This window comes from Schistocerca nitens, chromosome 4 (assembly GCF_023898315.1).
Source record: "Schistocerca nitens isolate TAMUIC-IGC-003100 chromosome 4, iqSchNite1.1, whole genome shotgun sequence".
NCBI lineage: Eukaryota > Metazoa > Arthropoda > Insecta > Orthoptera > Acrididae > Schistocerca > Schistocerca nitens.
The window spans coordinates 157,451,205-157,469,375 of record NC_064617.1 but is presented as its reverse complement, the minus strand read 5'-3'; the positions used below and the strand labels follow the sequence as shown (position 1 = coordinate 157,469,375).

General features: G+C 45.7%; 1 non-coding gene across 1 annotated transcript; it reads right to left on the bottom strand.

Annotated features, from left to right (window-relative positions):
• Nucleotides 1-4,318: 4,318 nt before the first annotated feature.
• On the bottom strand, nucleotides 4,319-4,393 carry Trnas-uga (transfer RNA serine (anticodon UGA)). Its single transcript has one exon. It is a non-coding gene; the product is annotated as a tRNA-Ser (tRNA).
• Between the last annotated feature and the right edge of the window lie 13,778 nt (nucleotides 4,394-18,171).

The window sequence follows — 18,171 nt, the reverse complement described above, 5'->3', positions numbered from 1 at the left end:
CTTAAGGAGAGAGCAATGTCGCACGCTGTGGTGTAGCGGTTATGACAGTGGATTGTTGCACTGAGGATCGAGAATTCAACACTCACCTGAACTGGGAAATTTGAAGTCCTATATTCAGTTCGCGTACATTCTAGAAGTATCCAGAAATGTCAAGAATCATTGTACTGGAATGTCTGTAATTCTATATATACTGTACGTCTTCTGGCCTGAGGCAATTGCATCACCTCAGTTCCCAGTTCCGAGAGTTGAGGAGCCTGTACAGAAAAAAATATATGCAGGATGGTCCATTGATCGTGACCGGGAAAAATATATCACGAAATAAGCGCCAAACGAAAAAACTACAAAGATCGAAACTTGTCTAGCTTGAAGGGGGAAACCAGATAGCGCTATGGTTGGCCCGCTAGATGGCGCTGTCATAGGTCAAACGGATGTCAACTGTATTTTTTTTTGAATAGAAACCCCATCTTTTTATTACATATTCCAGTAGTACGTAAAGAAATATGAATGTTTTAGTTTGACCTCTTTTTTCGCTTTGTGATAGATGGCGCTGTAATAGTCACAAACATATGGCTCACAATTTTAGACGAACAGTTGGTAACAGGTGCGTTTTTAAATTAAAATACAGAGCGTAGGTACTTTTCAACATTTTATTTCGGTTGTTCCAATATCATACATGTACCTTTGTGAACTTATCATGTCTGCGAAAGCATGCTGATACAGCGAGATAACCTGTGATTACCACATTAATGCAATAAATGCTCAAAATTATGTCCGTCAACCTCAATCAATTTGGCAATACTTGCAACGACGTTCCTTTCAACAGCGAGTATCTCGCCTTCCGTAATGTTCGCACATGCATTGACAAGGCGCTGACGCATGTTGTCAGACGTAGTCGGTGGATCACGATAGCAAATATCCTTCAACTTTCCCCACAGACAGAATTCCGGGGACGTCAGGTCCGATGAACGTGCGGGCCATCGTGCTTCGATGACCAATCCACCTCTCCTGAAATATGCTATTCAGTAACGCTTCAACCGCACGCGAGCTATGTGCCGGACATCCATCATGTTGGAAGTACATCGCCATTCTGTCATGCAGTGAAACATCCTGTAGTAACATCGGTAGAACATTACGTAGGAAATCAGCTTACACTGCACCTTTTACATTGCCATCGCTAAAATGGGGGCCAATTATCCTTCCTCCCATAATGCTGCACCATACATTAACCCGCCAAGGTCGCTGATGTTTCACTTGTCGCAGCCATCGTGGATTTTCCATTGCCCAATAGTACATATTATGCCGGTTTACGTTACCGCTGTTGGTGAATCACGCTTCGTTGCTAAATAGAACGCGTACAAAAAATCTGTCATCGCCCCGTAATTTCTCTTGTGCCCAGTGGCAGAACTGTACACGAAATTCAAAGTCGTCGCCATGCAATTCCTTGTGCATAGAAATATGGTACGGGTGGAATCGATGTTGATGTAGCATCCTCAACATCGACGTTTTTGAGATTCCTGATTCTCGACCAATTTGTCTACTACTAATGTGCGGATTAGCCGCGACAGCAGCTAAAACACCTGCTTGGGCATCATCATTTGTTGCAGGCCGTGGTTGACGTTTCACACGTGGCCGAACACTTCCTGTTTCCTTAAATAACGTAACTATTCGGTGAACGGTCGGGACACTTGGATTATGTCGTCCAGGATACCGAGCAACGTACATAGCACACGCCCGTTGGGCATTTTGATCACAATAGCCATACATCAACACGATATCGACCGTTTTCGCAATTGGTAGACGGTCCATTTTAACACGGGTAATGTATCACGAAGCAAATACCGTCCGCACTGGTGGAATGTTACGTGATACCACGTACTTTTACGTTTGTGACTATTACAGCGCCATCTATCACAAATCGAAAAAAGTGGTCCAACAAAAACATTCATATTTCTTTACGTACTATACGAATATGTAATAGAAAATGGAATTTTCTATAACAAAACGCAGTTGATATCGGTTTGACCTATGGCAGCGCCATCTAGCGGGCCAACCATAGCGCCAACTGGTTTCCCTCTTCAAGCTAGACAAGTTTCGTTCTTTGTAGTTTTTTCGTTTGATGCTTATTTCGTGACATATTTGGCCCAGTCACTATCAATGGGCCACCCTGTATATACCAAATGAAAATCAAAAGTAGCTATTACAATGGCAGTACTACTCACACAAACTTTAGGCAGAAGTATTTAAACAAACAGTAGCGGAGTTATATTGTTTCATATTTCAAATTAATAAGTGTGTTGCAAAACAATGTGATATCAGACAGAGTAACAAAAGTGCCAGATGTAGGCATACCTTAAAAATATGCAAGGAAACATTTCCGAATGTAATAGAAAATCAAACACCAAATACTGAAAGTAAATTCACACCTCAATATCTTTCATAAGGAACTGTTTTAGTTCTAGAAGTCAATCCGAATTGTAGAGACGTTTTATTACAGACCACTGACGTCTTTTACATCAATAAAACGAATTGCGTATGGCAGGATAAATGCGTAATTTATTATTCTTCCTCAGAGGGATTTTAAGTATCTTTAATAAATATAATGTTTTGTCTAACAAAGACAAGACCACGTGTAATTTTATAGAACAGCTATTTTAGTTATACGTTTCTTTGTATAGTCATCTGATTTTGTATTGTGTGTCATAAGTGCGCCTTTTCTCTGCCATTTGAATCCTCTTCTGTACATATAACGGTAGATTACTACTACGTTTTCGTGGTTGGCTGATTTGCGGGAGGGATCAAACAACGAGGTCATCTGTCCCATCGGATTGGGGAAGGAAGTCGGCCGTGCCCTTTGAAAGGAAGCATGCGGTTTTACGGCTTCAAAACAATTTTGATACATGTATGCGTATGACATTCATCGAGATGATGGCCCGTGATTGTCATTGGCTGTAAAAAAAAAGTAGTCATTCATACATCAGTGAGTCATTAATCATTCCAAATATTTTATAACCGAAGAAAGAAACTAAAAATTAGAGTACAAAGGGGAACGCTACGTTTATCTCGATTACAGTGAAGAATCACTCTTGCAAAGACTGTGCGTTACGTCATCATGTCACTGTATCACGCATACTTAGGAGGTAAGTTTCCACGTCATAAAGAAAGTTGGGCAATATTAATTTACAGCTGTTTAAAATGGTTCAAATGGCTCTGAGCACTATGGGACTCAACTGCTGAGGTCATTAGTCCCCTAGAACTTAGAACTAGTTAAACCTAACTAACCTAAGGACATCACACACATCCATGCCCGAGGCAGGATTCGAACCTGCGACCGTAGCGGTCTCGCGGTTCCAGACTGCAGCGCCAGAACCGCGCGGCCACTTCGGCCGGACTACAGCTGTTTATTTGCTATTAAATGTGTGTGCGTGAATGGCAATAAAACTGCTCTAGTTCTTTTAGATTTCCAACCAAGACAGTCAACGTGTTAAATCCTGCGCTTTTTCCTTGACTAGAATGAAGCTCGTAGAGGGTTTTATTTCGCAAGTATTTAATCCGGATTTTGTACACTGCATCCTGCGTGACCCCCGCTGGCGCCTTAAATAGTGAACGTCCAGTGTTGGCTAGCGCGGCCCGGAAATGGAACAGCGAATGAGAGGGATTTAACGGGAGCCCTAAATGTGGCCCCAATTAACTCGCCAGAGCGAAAACAACTGGGCGCCGCTGCCACGGTAGTACGCTGCGTTACCGCCAGATGCGTCGCTTTTCCGTTACAGGCGTATCGGTGTGAACGCCGATGCCACAGCCGTAACAAAGGGCACACCGGCGGCCTTTCAGAGAGCAGTACAAAGTTGCTAGCTGATCCGTCAGTAACTGTGCTCGTCTTTGGCAACTCAGTCGGTCCATTTCCAGGGCTATTGCATACTCCTACGTTGGTATCCGTGTTTACTGTCGAGCGCAAAACGACAAAATACTTTGAGAAACTGACGGATGTATTTTAGTACTCCATGGCATCACACAATGCACCATTCTGATTAATTTACTCACTCTGCGCCTGTTGCCTGTTTCAAAAGCGACAGAGCTTAATTTTGTGTATGCAAGGAACGTATTTTATGAGGTTTTTTTTAATATACTGACGACTTCAGTATGTTTCAGATATGAAACATGCAGCGATCGTCAAAATACGAATATTTATCGTTTTAAATAACAACCTGAATTCTTGAGTACACTGTAACAAGTGGGGTCGCCTACTGTTTATTACAGTGATTGCCAGTGTGACGCCAAACACGAACAGTCCTGAAACTTCCTGGATGATTAAAACTGTGTGCCGGACCGAGACTCGAACTCGGGACCTTTGCCTTTCACGGGCAAGTGCTCTACCAACTGAGCTACCCAAGCACGACTCACGCGCCGTCCTCACAGGTTTACTTCCGGCAGTACCTCGTCTCCTACCTTCCAAACATTACAGAAGCTCTCCTGTGAACCTTGTAGGACTAGCACTCCTGAAAGAAAGGATATTGTGGAGACATGGCTTAGCCACAGCCTAGGGGATGTTTGCAGACTGAGATTTTCACTCTGCAGCGGAGTGTGCGCTGATATAAAACTTCCTGGCAGATTAAAACTGTGCGCCGGACCGAGACTCTGCCAGGAAGTTTCATATCAGCGCACACTCCACTGCAGAGTGAAAATCTCTTTCTGGCACGTACAGTCCTGTTGACATTGTTTTCAGCAATTCACGCCTTGGCAGGCATTTGTTTACGATTTTAAACCCACCGTTCCAAACCCTTCATTTGCCTGCTTCACAATTAGCGGTGCCACAAACGCAAATGCCTGCACCACCACCTCTCGATCTAAACCAGTTTCTTAAGGTACAGATGAAGTCAATGAATTGCCTTATGGAAAATAATGAAGCGGTTCATCCAAACGCAGATGGCAGTAACTGAGATGCGGAATCACACTCCGTCACCAACTGCACTCCCGTATAAGCAGCACAATCTTCGCTGCTGCCTCTGTTTCGACAATTTGAAGAAGAAAAGGAAGACTGGTCGGAATATTTGCTACAGTTTGAAGCACGTCTCGCCGCTCAACAAATTCAAGGAGCCGCGAGGGGTAGCCGCGCGGTCTTGGGCGCCTTGTGACTGTTCGCGCGGCTCCCCCCGTCGGAGGTTGGAGTCCTCCCTGGGGCATGGGTGTGTGCGTTGTCTTTAGCGTAGGTTAAGTTAAGATTAAGTAGTGTGTAAGCTTAGGGACCGATGACCTCAGCAGTTTGGTCCCATAAGACCTGACCACAAGTTTCCAAATTCAAGGTACTGTGAAGTAGTCTTTTTTTCCTCTCCACCGTTGATGACACCGTTTACCACATTCGTGCGCAGTTATTTCCTCCTACGAGACCAGAACTAGTTTATGAGGAGCTTATTCAAGCGTTGAACAAATATTACGACGAAAAGTTCAGTGTGGCGGCTGCCAGATTTAAAAACGTTAGACTTAAGAAACAACTACTTCAGGTCAAACGTACAGGCTATGGGTGACAGATTTGTAGGGGCTCGCAAGTCAGTTCAAATTTAAGTGTGAATGTAGAAATCACTATAGTGACTTGATGATTCAAGACACTATTGCTCAAAACGTGTCAGACTGTAGAATACGTCAACAAATCCTGAAATACCCTGACCGCACATTGCAACAATTTTTGTAGATTATTGGCTGTCAAGATTCGTGTGACCATGTGACTGTGCAGTTGATAGTTTGCAAGCAATCTTTTGTGCCGGCTTGAAATCTTGCCCGCGCTGTTTCAACTCTCACAAACGCGAGCGGTGCCCTTCGTGTTACACGACTTGTGTGGTTAGGTTAGGTTAGTGTTGTTTAACGTCCCGTCGACAACGAGGTCATTAGAGACGGAGCGCAAGCTCGGGTTAGGGAAGGATGGGGAAGGAAATCGGCCGTGCCCTTTCAAAGGAACCATCCCGGCATTTGCCTGAAACGATTTAGGGAAATCACGGAAAACCTAAATCAGGATGGCTGGAGACGGGATTGAACCGTCGTCCTCCCGAATGCGAGTCCAGTGTGCTAACCACTGCGCCACCTCGCTGGGTGACTTGTGTGGTATGTGGTGCATTAAAGTTGTTTGTCTGCAGGGTGCAAAGACTTCTGCTCGGAACAAACGCCCACATAACTCGAACTTTCAAGTGCATGTTGTTCAGTCTAAGTCGAACTATGATGCTAGTGAGGAACGTAACAGTGAAATTGTGCAACACAAAGAATCAGCAGTTTCTTCAACGTAACACCACTCCAACAAACCTTGTGAACCTTGTTAATCCTGACCAAAGCGTTCAGTTTGAGTTAAGCTTGGGTGCTTCAGTGTCATTACTAGATCGTAATACTTATGATCTGCTTGGAAAACCCAAGTTACAGAAGTCAACAACCACATTGAAAGGGTATAAGGGACAGAATATTCCAGTATTTGGATCTTTTAGCCTTCCTGCCAAATTTTTTACTTTGTGACGAAGAAAGACTATGCACAGTCCCACTTTTCCAGAGCTCGCGCAGTACCGTACGCATTCCATTAACATGCTGAGAAGGAACTTGCATAGTGGCAGCAAAAAGGCGTCCTTGCACCTATCACAGCCAGTTTTAGGGAATCTCTGTTTGTTTTCGTGAAGAAACCATCAGGAAAATTCATAATCTGAGCAGACCTGAAGTCGACAGTGAATCCTCAGAAAGTGATTCATTCCCACTGCCGCTACCTGATGAACTTATGGACTACTTAGGAGCCTGTCGCTACTCCTCCAAGACTCATTTGCTCGTTGCCTACTGTGGTACCGCGCGCCGTGGAATTTGAATCCCCGCCAGACGGCATGGACGTCGAAGACCCCTAGAGGTCTCTCCACCATCGCGGCGTACCCTGTGGCGGCGCGCGCCTCCTGACCCGCATTCAGTGTGAGGGCGCCACAGTGGAACACGTGGTTGCAGCGGTCAATAGCGGCGTCCCCGATACTTAAGCGCCTGGCTGTTGCTCAGCCTGCTCCCTTCCATCCACCCCTCCTATCAACTTTGATCCTCCTCTTCCACTTCCTGTGTTTTTTTCCTCAGGGCACCCTCTCTCCCATCTCTCCCTCCTCCCTTCCTAACCCACCCCTCCATCCCTGGGCTTCCCCTAGCACCCATACCTTCTTTCCTCCCCCCATCTCCTCTGCCCTCTTCCCCCAACTTTTTCCCCTTTTGGCAGGTCCCCGGACTCGCATAAGTTAAGTGGACGTTAGCATGTCAGATATCATCGACATCGGTTTTGTGTGTGTGCCGTCGTGTTTGTGCTTCAGTGTTCGCCGGCCACGCTCCATCGTTCACGTGTGGCATCATCAGTGTTCATGTACAGTGCTAACAGTTCCTTTGGTTTTCTTCGCGTGTGAACGGCTTCGTGTTTTTTCGTTACTGTGTCTACTGTTTTTTGTCCACCGTTATGTTATGTTCATTCTGTGTCTACATTGTTTTCTCTTGTACTGCCTGTGGCTGAAGAGCGTCGTACTGTGCCGCTGCCAGCCCACCTTGTGTAAGGTGTAAAATGACAATAAATAAAAAAAAGAAAAAGAAAAAAGAAAGAAAAAAAAGCTGAGCCTGCCAGTATAACCTTGCATACGTCTCAGGACATATCGCGTTGCATTAGAAAGCGTATTTACTTTCGTGTTTTGTTTACAAGTGGACGTGGTTTTACAGTTAGGTTTTCTTGACTCTGTTGTTTCGTTCTTGTTGTTGTCATAAGGTCCTTCATTGGTCGAGTCTGTCCAATCCCGTTGTGTTGTTGTTCCCAGGCAGCTCCGCAGGTCCTGCCGCGTTTCCGTCACTTCAACCCCACGACTGTTCAGGTTGCCGTTACAACACCTACCTACAGATTCTATTAGATGAACAGTCAAGGGAAAAGCGCTTGTGATTAGTGCGCACAAGGGACTCTATAAATTTTTTCGCTTGATTTTCGGCAACACATCTCCGCCAGCTACCATTCAATGCTATCTGTAACAATTAACTGCATTTGCGCCTTTATGTACAAATTAGTTGGATGACATTGTGACATAAGGCCGCACAGCGGAACAGCACATCAGTAATTTGAATACCCTGTTCAAAGTGTTGCCAGAGGCATGCCTCAAATATAACAAAGAGAAATGTGCGTTCTTCCAGACAGAAACTGACTGCTTAGGTGATCAATTCCCAAGGTGTTCATCCGACGCAGTCGCACTTGCAGGCTATTCGGGACCTCACAGCACCAAGAAATGTCTCTGAATTCCAATCAGCACTGGAGAAGCTGACCTACTACATCCGCTTCATTCCTAATACAGCTCAAACTGTGGCACCCTTTCATTGTCTTCGATGCAACAATGTACCTTTCGTGTGATCCCACGAATGTAATATTGCATTTCAGAAAATGAAACACGCCTTGCTTAGCAATCGTTGTCTGGTCCATTTCGATCATGGCCAACCAGTTGTCTTGGCCACAGATGCATCCTCATATGACACTGGCAAGGTACTTTCACACAGAACTGTTTTTTCGGACAGACCAATAGCTTTCGTCTCCAATTTAAAAAAGCTCAGACCAATTTTTCACAGATAGAGAAGGGGGCTCTTTAAATCATTTAATCTTAACGTGAGTAATTCCACCATTACCTGTATGAAAGGAAATTCTACTTAGTAACTGACCACAAACCGTTGCAGTCGATTTTCAATCCGGCCAAGCTTATTCCGAACTGCACTACACAAAAATAGGAACAATGGGCTCTTATTCTCTCACATTATCAATATGAGATAATTTACGCACCCTCATCTAGGCATGTCAATGCAGACGCGCTCTTGCATCTTCCCTTGGGGCTGGATGCAGAGTTAGACAAACCGCAAGCATCATATTGTTACAGCGATTTACAGGAGTTAGATGCTCTCGACCAGTTCCCCGTTAGATGAACAGACGGTCGCCCAGGCAGATGACCCGGACTAGCAGACTTTGTTGAGCTACATGAGCATGGATTGACCATGCTCAGTGAAACGAATCATTAGCTTGGTGATCTGTACTATACTATAAGTCGGCATGATTTGTCAGTGCTTAATGGTGTTATTTTGCTGTGTACATAATCAGAAAAATCGCGTGTGATGATCCCAAAGGCTTTGCAGAGACATGTAGTCAGAAACTTCCTGGCAGATTAATATTGTGTGCCGGACCGAGACTCGAACTCGGGACCTTTACCTTTCGCGGGCAAGTGCTCTAACAACTCAGCTACCCAAGCACGACTCGCTCCCTGTCCTCACAGCTTTACTTCTTTGGAGGGTAGGAGACGAGGTGCTGGCAGAAGTAAAGCTGTGAGTCGTGCTTGGGTAGCTCAGCTGTTAGAGCACTTATCTGCGAAAGGTAAAGGTCCCGAGTTCGAGTCTCGGCCCGGCACACAGTTTTAATCTGCCAGGAAGTTTCATATCAGCGCACACTCCGCAGCAGAGTGAAAATCTCATTCTGGAAACATGTAGTCAGCTTGCTCCATCAGGGTCACCGGGGCGTGGTCAACACGAAACAATTATCTCGCATTTGGTTTGGGATGGACGCTCAAATTGGACAGATTACAGTACAGTGTCATGCTTGTGTGGAACACTAGGCTCTCTCCTCAACGTTTCGTTGATTGGCAAAACCAGAACCGCCTTCGCAGAGCGTTCATTTGGACTTTGCTGGATCTCACTGGAACATTCGTTCGCTCATTCTTGCCGACGCATATAGCAATTCCCGTTTCCTTCTCGGTAAATCAACATTGAGACGTTGCACACTCCAGTCTTTTCAGTACATATTTTGCAGTGAGGGTCTTCCAGAGTTGCTGGTGACTGACAACGGACCTCAGTTTGTGTCACCAGAGTTTGAGGTCTTTCGTGCGTTTTTCACATCACCAGTGCACCTTTTCACCCTCAATTAAACGGAGAAGCGGAGCGCTTTGTGCACACTTGCAAGTAGCGGATGAACAAGCTATGCACCAACCACATACGGTAACAAGTTTCGTTGCTCTTGATCTTGGCTTACTGCTCCCAGCCCCGCAACAGCTCTTCACCGGCGGAGTTGCTCCGTGGACGCACCACCGCACATTGCTTAACTGATACATCCACCACGGCGGCCGAACCAACTCCACCCACTCAGCCAATACATAAAGCTAAATAAAAAAAATTTCAGACTGTATGGAAGACGGAAGATCCAGGAGCGAGGCAATATTGCAGGATCATTCGGTAGATCCATGTTTCTTGCACATGTTTCCAGGGGGTTTGCAGCTGTGGTATTGGAACTGCGCTTGTAATTTGCATGATCCTGCCTCCTACCCTTTGTTTACGGATTCGTTGCCTGTACACATGATGCAGACTACAGTCCATTTGGCGACTGGAACCCTGCGTCGCCTCTTCCAGGCCTTTAACCTACGGACATAGCTAGTCTTTTCTTTTTTTTCGAAATATAGGATCAACGTGCCATCATGAAGATAGTGAAATTACTAGCGGTACGTTGTTGAGTGTAAGATTTCGATAGAGCAACTGACGCCTTGTTCATGGTTTCTCTAAGTGGCTAGTTCATTATTCAGTTTATGCAAAAGCGATTGCCAAGTGAACGTTGGATAATAGATGTTCGGAAACTCTTTTTAAGAACAAGAATTCAAGAATGACTGAAGTTCTTGAGTTTCTTTGGTTATTTGTTCCAGGTGCTAACGAATCATAACACTTTGAATCTGTCACTTCTCGTAATAAATTTGAGTCTACAAGCACTAAGAACTGTTTCAGATATTCCCTGATATTTTTAGAATCATGGTATTAATGTATATGTGTGGAGTACAAAGCAGTGATTTCTAGTGCTCATTTGTGGGAACAATTTTGTGTCGTCAAATGACTGTAGCAGAACGAGATTAGCGGACCTGCAAGACAGTTACGTTATATGGGCTGCAAGAAAATCAGGTGAAACGCAGTTCAGGTCATTCGGATACTTTTCAGCACAGCACTGTAGGGGATAATCAAACGTGGACGTGAGAGAACTGGAACAGAATTGAATCGATTCACTTGAGATGTATTGAAAGACATCATGTTTACCCCAGTGACTGTTAAACTTTTTATTTCCACTATTGTTATTTCGGCCTTAGGACATTGTCAAATGCAGATGTTTTGGCATTAAGCAATGTCTACTTTACGCAAGCTGACACATTTATATGTCGTTGTCATTTGCTGTTACATACATTCGTATGACAACGACATACAAATGTGTCAGTTTGTATAAAGTAGACATGACTTACAGCCAAAACATCTGCAGTTGATAAAGGCCTCAGGCCGAAATTGCAACAGGTGAAATAAATAGTTTAGCAGTTACTGGCATAAACTCGATGTCTTTCAAGAAATTTTACATGTCTGTGAATCCCAGTTATGAAAAGTTAGTAATTTGACATGTGGGTCCACAGAAAAATGTAAGAGATTAGGTGAAATGACAAGGCTAGGCATGATGAGACTCTCCGCAGGATCGGCGAGGAAAGGAATACGAATATATGGAAGACACTGACAATGAGACAGGATGATAGGAAATATATTAGGACTTCAGTGAATAACGTCCATGGTACTAAAGGGAGCTGTAGAGGGTAAAAATTATGGAGGAAGACTGATATTGAAATACGTCTAGCAAATGCACTGAAGCGCCAAACAAACTGGTATAGGCATGCATATTCAAATACAGAGATCTTTAAACAGGCAGAATACGGCGCTGCGGTTGGCAACGCCTATATAACACAAGAAGCTGGATCGGTTACTGCTGCTACAATGGCAGTTATGAAGATTTAAGTGAATTTGAACGTGGTGTTATACCGGGCGCACGAGCGATGGTGCACAGAATCTCCGAGGTACTGATGAAGTGGGGATTTCCCCGAACGACCATTTCACGAGTGTACCGTGAATATTAGGAATCCAGTGAAACATCAGATCTCCGAACCGCTGGCGGCTAGGAAAAGGTCCTGCAAGAGCGGCATCAACGACGACTGAAGAGAATCATTCAACGTGATAGAAGTGCATAAACGCTATCGCAGATTGCTGCAGCTTCCAGCGCTGCGTCGTCGTGAAGTGTTAGCGCGTGAACCATTCAACGAAGCATCATCGATACGGGCTTTCGAAGCCGATCACTGCACGACACAAAGCTTTGCGCCTCGCATGGGCCCGTCAACACCAACACTGGATTGTAAATGACTGAAAACATGTTGCGTGGTCGGACGAGTCTCGTTTCAAATTGTATCGAGCGGGTGGGCGTGTACGGATGTGGAGACAACCTCATGAATCTAACCAGGGACCGTGCATGTCAGCAGAGGATTCTTCAGGCTGGTGGAGGCACTGTAATGGTGTGGAGCGTGTGCAATTGGAGTGATATGGGACCCTCGATACGTCTAGATACGTCTCTGACAGGTGGCACCTACGTAAGCATCCTGCCAGATCACCTGCATCCATTCATGCCCACTGTGCATGTCTTACAGCACAACTTGACAAAAATAACGAATGGGTTGGGCAAAAGAGCGGTTAGGTTAGTAAATAGTTTATTTGGTAAGAAAGTATGCGACTTTCGAGATTGTAGAGATAGACGAATGACTGAATACAGGAAGGAGGTTGCTAATGGATGTAGACTGCAGTAGTCACACAGAGGTGAAGAGACATAACAGGACAGAATAGAGTCGCCATCATGATGTTAGACTCTTCAAGGTCACACCCGCTCCCAGCAGTCCGCCGGCACCAAATGCTGTGATTCGCCCGTGTAACAGGTATTTTGCTGCACGTGCGCTGTAAGTGTGCCGTAGATCAGCGTGCGATATCGTTTATTCACGTGTGGTTTCATTCTTCTTTGGAATAGTGTATTGACGTAATTTTGATAGTGAGCGAAATGCACGAGCGAGTACCTACGTGCTGTGTTACTCCGATCTGTGTATGTAAAGGATGATAAGTCATTAGAAAACAAACTAACATTGTCGTGTCGAATGTACTGAAGATTTTTTTACTGATCTGGCCAGCAATGAAAGAGCAGAGAGTAACATAAATTTTGTACAAGTTTATAAAACGGCAACAAAACCTTATGGTACTTCAGAATCAACTTATTTCGTAATATCAGTGCAGTAACATTCGAAGACTCTCTAGATGTGAACACCTACTTTGATCCTTCAATAAAGGAATATAAATGAAAACGGAAATTACAAAGTTTTAGAATTTTAACCGAAAGTTAGTGCTTAGAACTCTATTTCAATACTACGACACAGGAGAACGTCTGACGGCTAGAAAAATACAGAATAATCTCCGTGAAAATATTAATTATTCTGGCTCACAGACCTTCGTTCTTTGTCTTCTCCACTCACCTGGTTTTTGATTCAGAAATTATAATGATGGACAAATATTTTTAATGGAATACAGAGAAACTGCAACAACAAAAACGAAGTTTTGTGTAAAATGCACTGACTGAGTGCTGAGGACCATAGTCTTGTAGTGTAATTTGATAAAACTTGAGTTTCGCAAAATCACTAGCAAAAAAATATTTTCCTGCACTTCAATGGAATGTCGACCTGAAAGTGCACACATTGGCGTATTACGTATATAGGCTATTTAGGTGATGGGTGCACTGACGAGGAATCAGAAAGAGTTACACACTCCGGGAAATTGAAATAAGAACACCGTGAATTCATTGTCCCAGGAAGGGGAAACTTTATTGACACATTCCTGGGGTCAGATACATCACATGATCACATTGACAGAACCACAGGCACATAGACACAGGCAACAGAGCATGCACAATGTCGGCACTAGTACAGTGTATATCCACCTTTCGCAGCAATGCAGGCTGCTATTCTCCCATGAAGACGATCGTAGAGATGCTGGATGTAGTTCTGTGGAACGGCTTGCCATGCCATTTCCACCTGGCGCCTCAGTTGGACCAGCATTCGTGCTGGACGTGCAGACCGCGTGAGACGACGCTTCATCCAGTCCCAAACATGCTCAATGGGGGACAGATCCGGAGATCTTGCTGGCCAGGGTAGTTGACTTACACCTTCTAGAGCACGTTGGGTGGCACGGGATACATGCGGACGTGCATTGTCCTGTTGGAACAGCAAGTTCCCTTGCCGGTCTAGGAATGGTAGAACGATGGGTTCGATGACGGTTTGGATGTACCGTGCACTATTCAGTGTCCCCTCGACGATCACCAGTGGTGTACGGCCAGTGTAGGAGATCGCTCCCCACACCATGATGCCGGGTGTTGGCCCTGTGTGCCTCGGTCGTATGCAGTCCTGATTGTGGCGCTCACCTGCACGGCGCCAAACACGCATACGACCATCATTGGCACCAAGGCAGAAGCGACTTTCATCGCTGAAGACGACACGTCTCCATTCGTCCCTCCATTCACGCCTGTCGCGACACCACTGGAGGCGGGCTGCACGATGTTGGGGCGTGAGCGGAAGACGGCCTAACGGTGTGCGGGACCGTAGCCCAGCTTCATGGAGACGGTTGCGAATGGTCCTCGCCGATACCCCAGGAGCAACAGTGTCCCTAATTTGCTGGGAAGTGGCGGTGCGGTCCCCTACGGCACTGCGTAGGATCCTACGGTCTTGGCGTGCATCCGTGCGTCGCTGCGGTCCGGTCCCAGGTCGACGGGCACGTGCACCTTCCGCCGACCACTGGCGACAACATCGATGTACTGTGGAGACCTCACGCCCCACGTGTTGAGCAATTCGGCGGTACGTCCACCCGGCCTCCCGCATGCCCACTATACGCCCTCGCTCAAAGTCCGTCAGCTGCACATACGGTTCACGTCCACGCTGTCGCGGCATGCTACCAGTGTTAAAGACTGCGATGGAGCTCCGTATGCCACGGCAAACTGGCTGACACTGACGGCGGCGGTGCACAAATGCTGCGCAGCTAACGCCATTCGACGGCCAACACCGCGGTTCCTGGTGTGTCCGCTGTGCCGTGCGTGTGATCATTGCTTGTACAGCCCTCTCGCAGTGTCCGGAGCAAGTATGGTGGGTCTGACACACCGGTGTCAATGTGTTCTTTTTTCCATTTCCAGGAGTGTATATTAAAAAAATAAAGGTAGGGAATATTCTCGGTCGTATTAAGGCGAGCTGTCGGAACTAAAGTCGTAGCGGCGGCATACACGTAACTGAGTTTCTCATACATAAAAACCGAGCGAGGTGGCGCAGTGGTTAGCACACTGGACTCGCATTCGGGAGGACGACGGTTCAATCCCGTCTCCAGCCATCCTGATTTAGGTTTTCCGTGCCGGCCGCTGGTGGCCGAGCGGTTCTGGCGCTACAGTCTGGAACCGCGCGACCGCTACGGTCGCAGGTTCGAATCCTGCCTCGGGCATGGATGTGTGTGTTGTCCTTAGGTTAGTTAGGTTTAATTAGTTCTAAGTTCTAGGGGACTTATGACCTCAGCAGTTGAGTCCCATAGTGCTCAGAGCCATTTGAACCATTTTTTTAAGGTTTTCTGATTTCCCTAAAACGTTTCAGGCAAATGCCGGGATGGTTCCTTTGAAAGGGCACGGTCGATTTCCTTCCCAATCCTTCCCTAACCCGAGCTCGCGCTCCGTCTATAATGACCTCGTTGTCGACGGGACGTTAAACACTAACCACCACCACCACCACCACCACCATCATACATAAAATGTTTTCATATGTGAAATGATGCAATAATGATATCTTTGATTTTACCAAAATTAATTTTACCCTTTCCTTAACAGCTTTCTCGCCGGAAGTTTCTAGAGCAGGCTGTTCCAACCGAGCTCCAGGGAGCCGGAGCGCTCCGGAGCGCTCACTGCGGCAGCTTGGAGCCCGTGTGAAGGGGGAAAGAGAACTCACTGCCCCCTGGCCGCATGCAGCCGCAACTGACGCAGTAATCCGTGTTCAATGACAGCTATGACTAGCCGCGGGAGCCCTGTTCCTCTATTAGAGGATAACTTTCTATTCATTGAGAGGGATGGTCGTCCGCAGTGTCTTGTATCTCATAAAGTATTTAATTCTGCAAGGAGGTAAAATATACACCGACATTACACACGTCTTCACGCAGCGCACTACGATCAGGTAGAAGGCGTTGCACGCAGAGAATTGATAGCCAGGCTTAAGAACGACATACCAGGAGGCGTAATACGGGGGGTATCGGAACACGCAACATAGTTCGTGTTCTGTAATGCGTTTATAATTTTCAGGTGAATGAGAGCGGAGAAAACACTACTGAACCTGCAATTCGAGCAAGCTTATGGATCGCTCACGTCATTGCGACCAGTGACAAACCGTTTTCGGTGGGACCACTCGTAAAATCGTGCATGGTAGCAGTTGCAGAATGTTTGTTTCCAAGGGAGGTGCAGGCAATTGAACGGGTTTGCGTGAGTTTGCCTCTCGAAGCAAACAATGTCTCGTCAAATCCTGGATATGGCAGCGGATTTAGAGACACAGCTCAGGGAAAAAGCGGAGAGCTTTGTTGCATTTTAGCTAGCGCTTGGCGAAAGCACCGACATGTCGGACTGTGCTCAGCTGGCAGTGTTTGTGCGTGGTGTCGACATGGAGCTGCAAGTAACTGAAGAACTCTTGGATGTGGTACCACTCGATTACACCGCAACAGCACGTGACATTTTTGAAGCTGTTTGTGAATCAGTGGACAATATGAATTTCCCGTGGGATAAGCTCCATTCTGTAGCGACAGACGCTGCACCACAAATGATCGGGCGTCACCAAGGTTTTGCTTCTCGTTTGAAAAATAAACTCAGGGACGAATTCGGGAAAGACATTTTGACTCTTCATTGTTTTGTTCGCCAAGAGGCACTGTGTGCTGAAACAGTAGAGCTAGGTGGCCTAATGAAAGATGTCGTGAAATGTGTGAATTTTGTGCGGCGTCACGGTATGAATCATCGCCAGTTCAAAGGATTCCTGAAAGATATGGAAGCGGAATATGGGGATATACCTTACCACAGTACAGTTCGTTGGCTGAGTCGGGGAAAAGTTATTGATGTTTTCTTTGCCATTCGTGAGGAAATATCCCTTCTTCTCGAAATGAAAGGGGAAGAAATGCGTTGTCCGAAAGATATAAAATGGATATCAGACCTGGCGTTCCTAGCTGACATAACTATGCATCTGAATAATTTAAATCTGTCATTGCAGGACAAAGGGCAGCTAATCGTCGACATGCACGACCAGATCAAAGCGTTCATGGAAAAGTTACGTTTATTTGAGAGGCAGATGAGTAATGGACATTTAACGTTCTTCAATCGTCTTGCTTCTTTAAAACTACCTGAAGGTACTACTTTCGGCGATTACCAAGCAAAGTTAAAGCAGCTCATCACGTCGTTTGAAACACGATTCCGAGACCTCACTAGTTTGGAAATGGAACTTAAGGTGTTCAGCACTCCTTTTTCAGTTTCCCCCGATGACTTGTCATCGTCACTTCAATTGGAGATTATTGATTTGCAAAATTCAACTTTGTTGAAAGAGAGCTACTACAACACGTTGGATTTGTCACGATGGTATCGTTCATTACAGCAAAAAACATTTCCCAAGCTTCACAACAATGCAGCTCACATCATGTGCATGTTTGGATCTACGTATTGTTGTGAGCAGCTTTTCTCAACAATGAATAGAGTAAAAAGTTAGGAACGATCGTTTCTTCAGGATGCAACAATGAAGGCCATCCTCCGCATTAACGCTGCGAACACTTTGACGCCTGATATTTCCGATCTTGCAATGAAAAGAAAATGTCAAGCTAAAGAGGCCCAATAAATTTGTAAAACAGTTGTTCCTTATTTATTTCCTGAACATCGTATTTCCTGGTGTAGCACGTCACCACATCTTAGCACGCAAGAGTATGAGGTTGTCGATCTTGTAAGATGCAGCTGGCACATCAAAACGCTTGCCTTGCCGCCTGCCTCAGCCAGCCGTGCCACGTGCCGGCGTACCGGCCCACTGGAATGGTGACAGCGAGCGACGCGGCTCCCTGGAACAGGGAGCGCTCCGCGGCTCACAACGGAGCCGACGAGCTGGAACAGCCTGTTCTAGAGGGTTCTACAGAACGCAAATTCACCTGCGACAACATTTTTCGTTACACAGGCGGAACAATTTTACGTCTGTTATAGTATTTTAACTTATTTTATCTCGGAATAATTTAACATTTTCTCTATAAAATATGTATCAT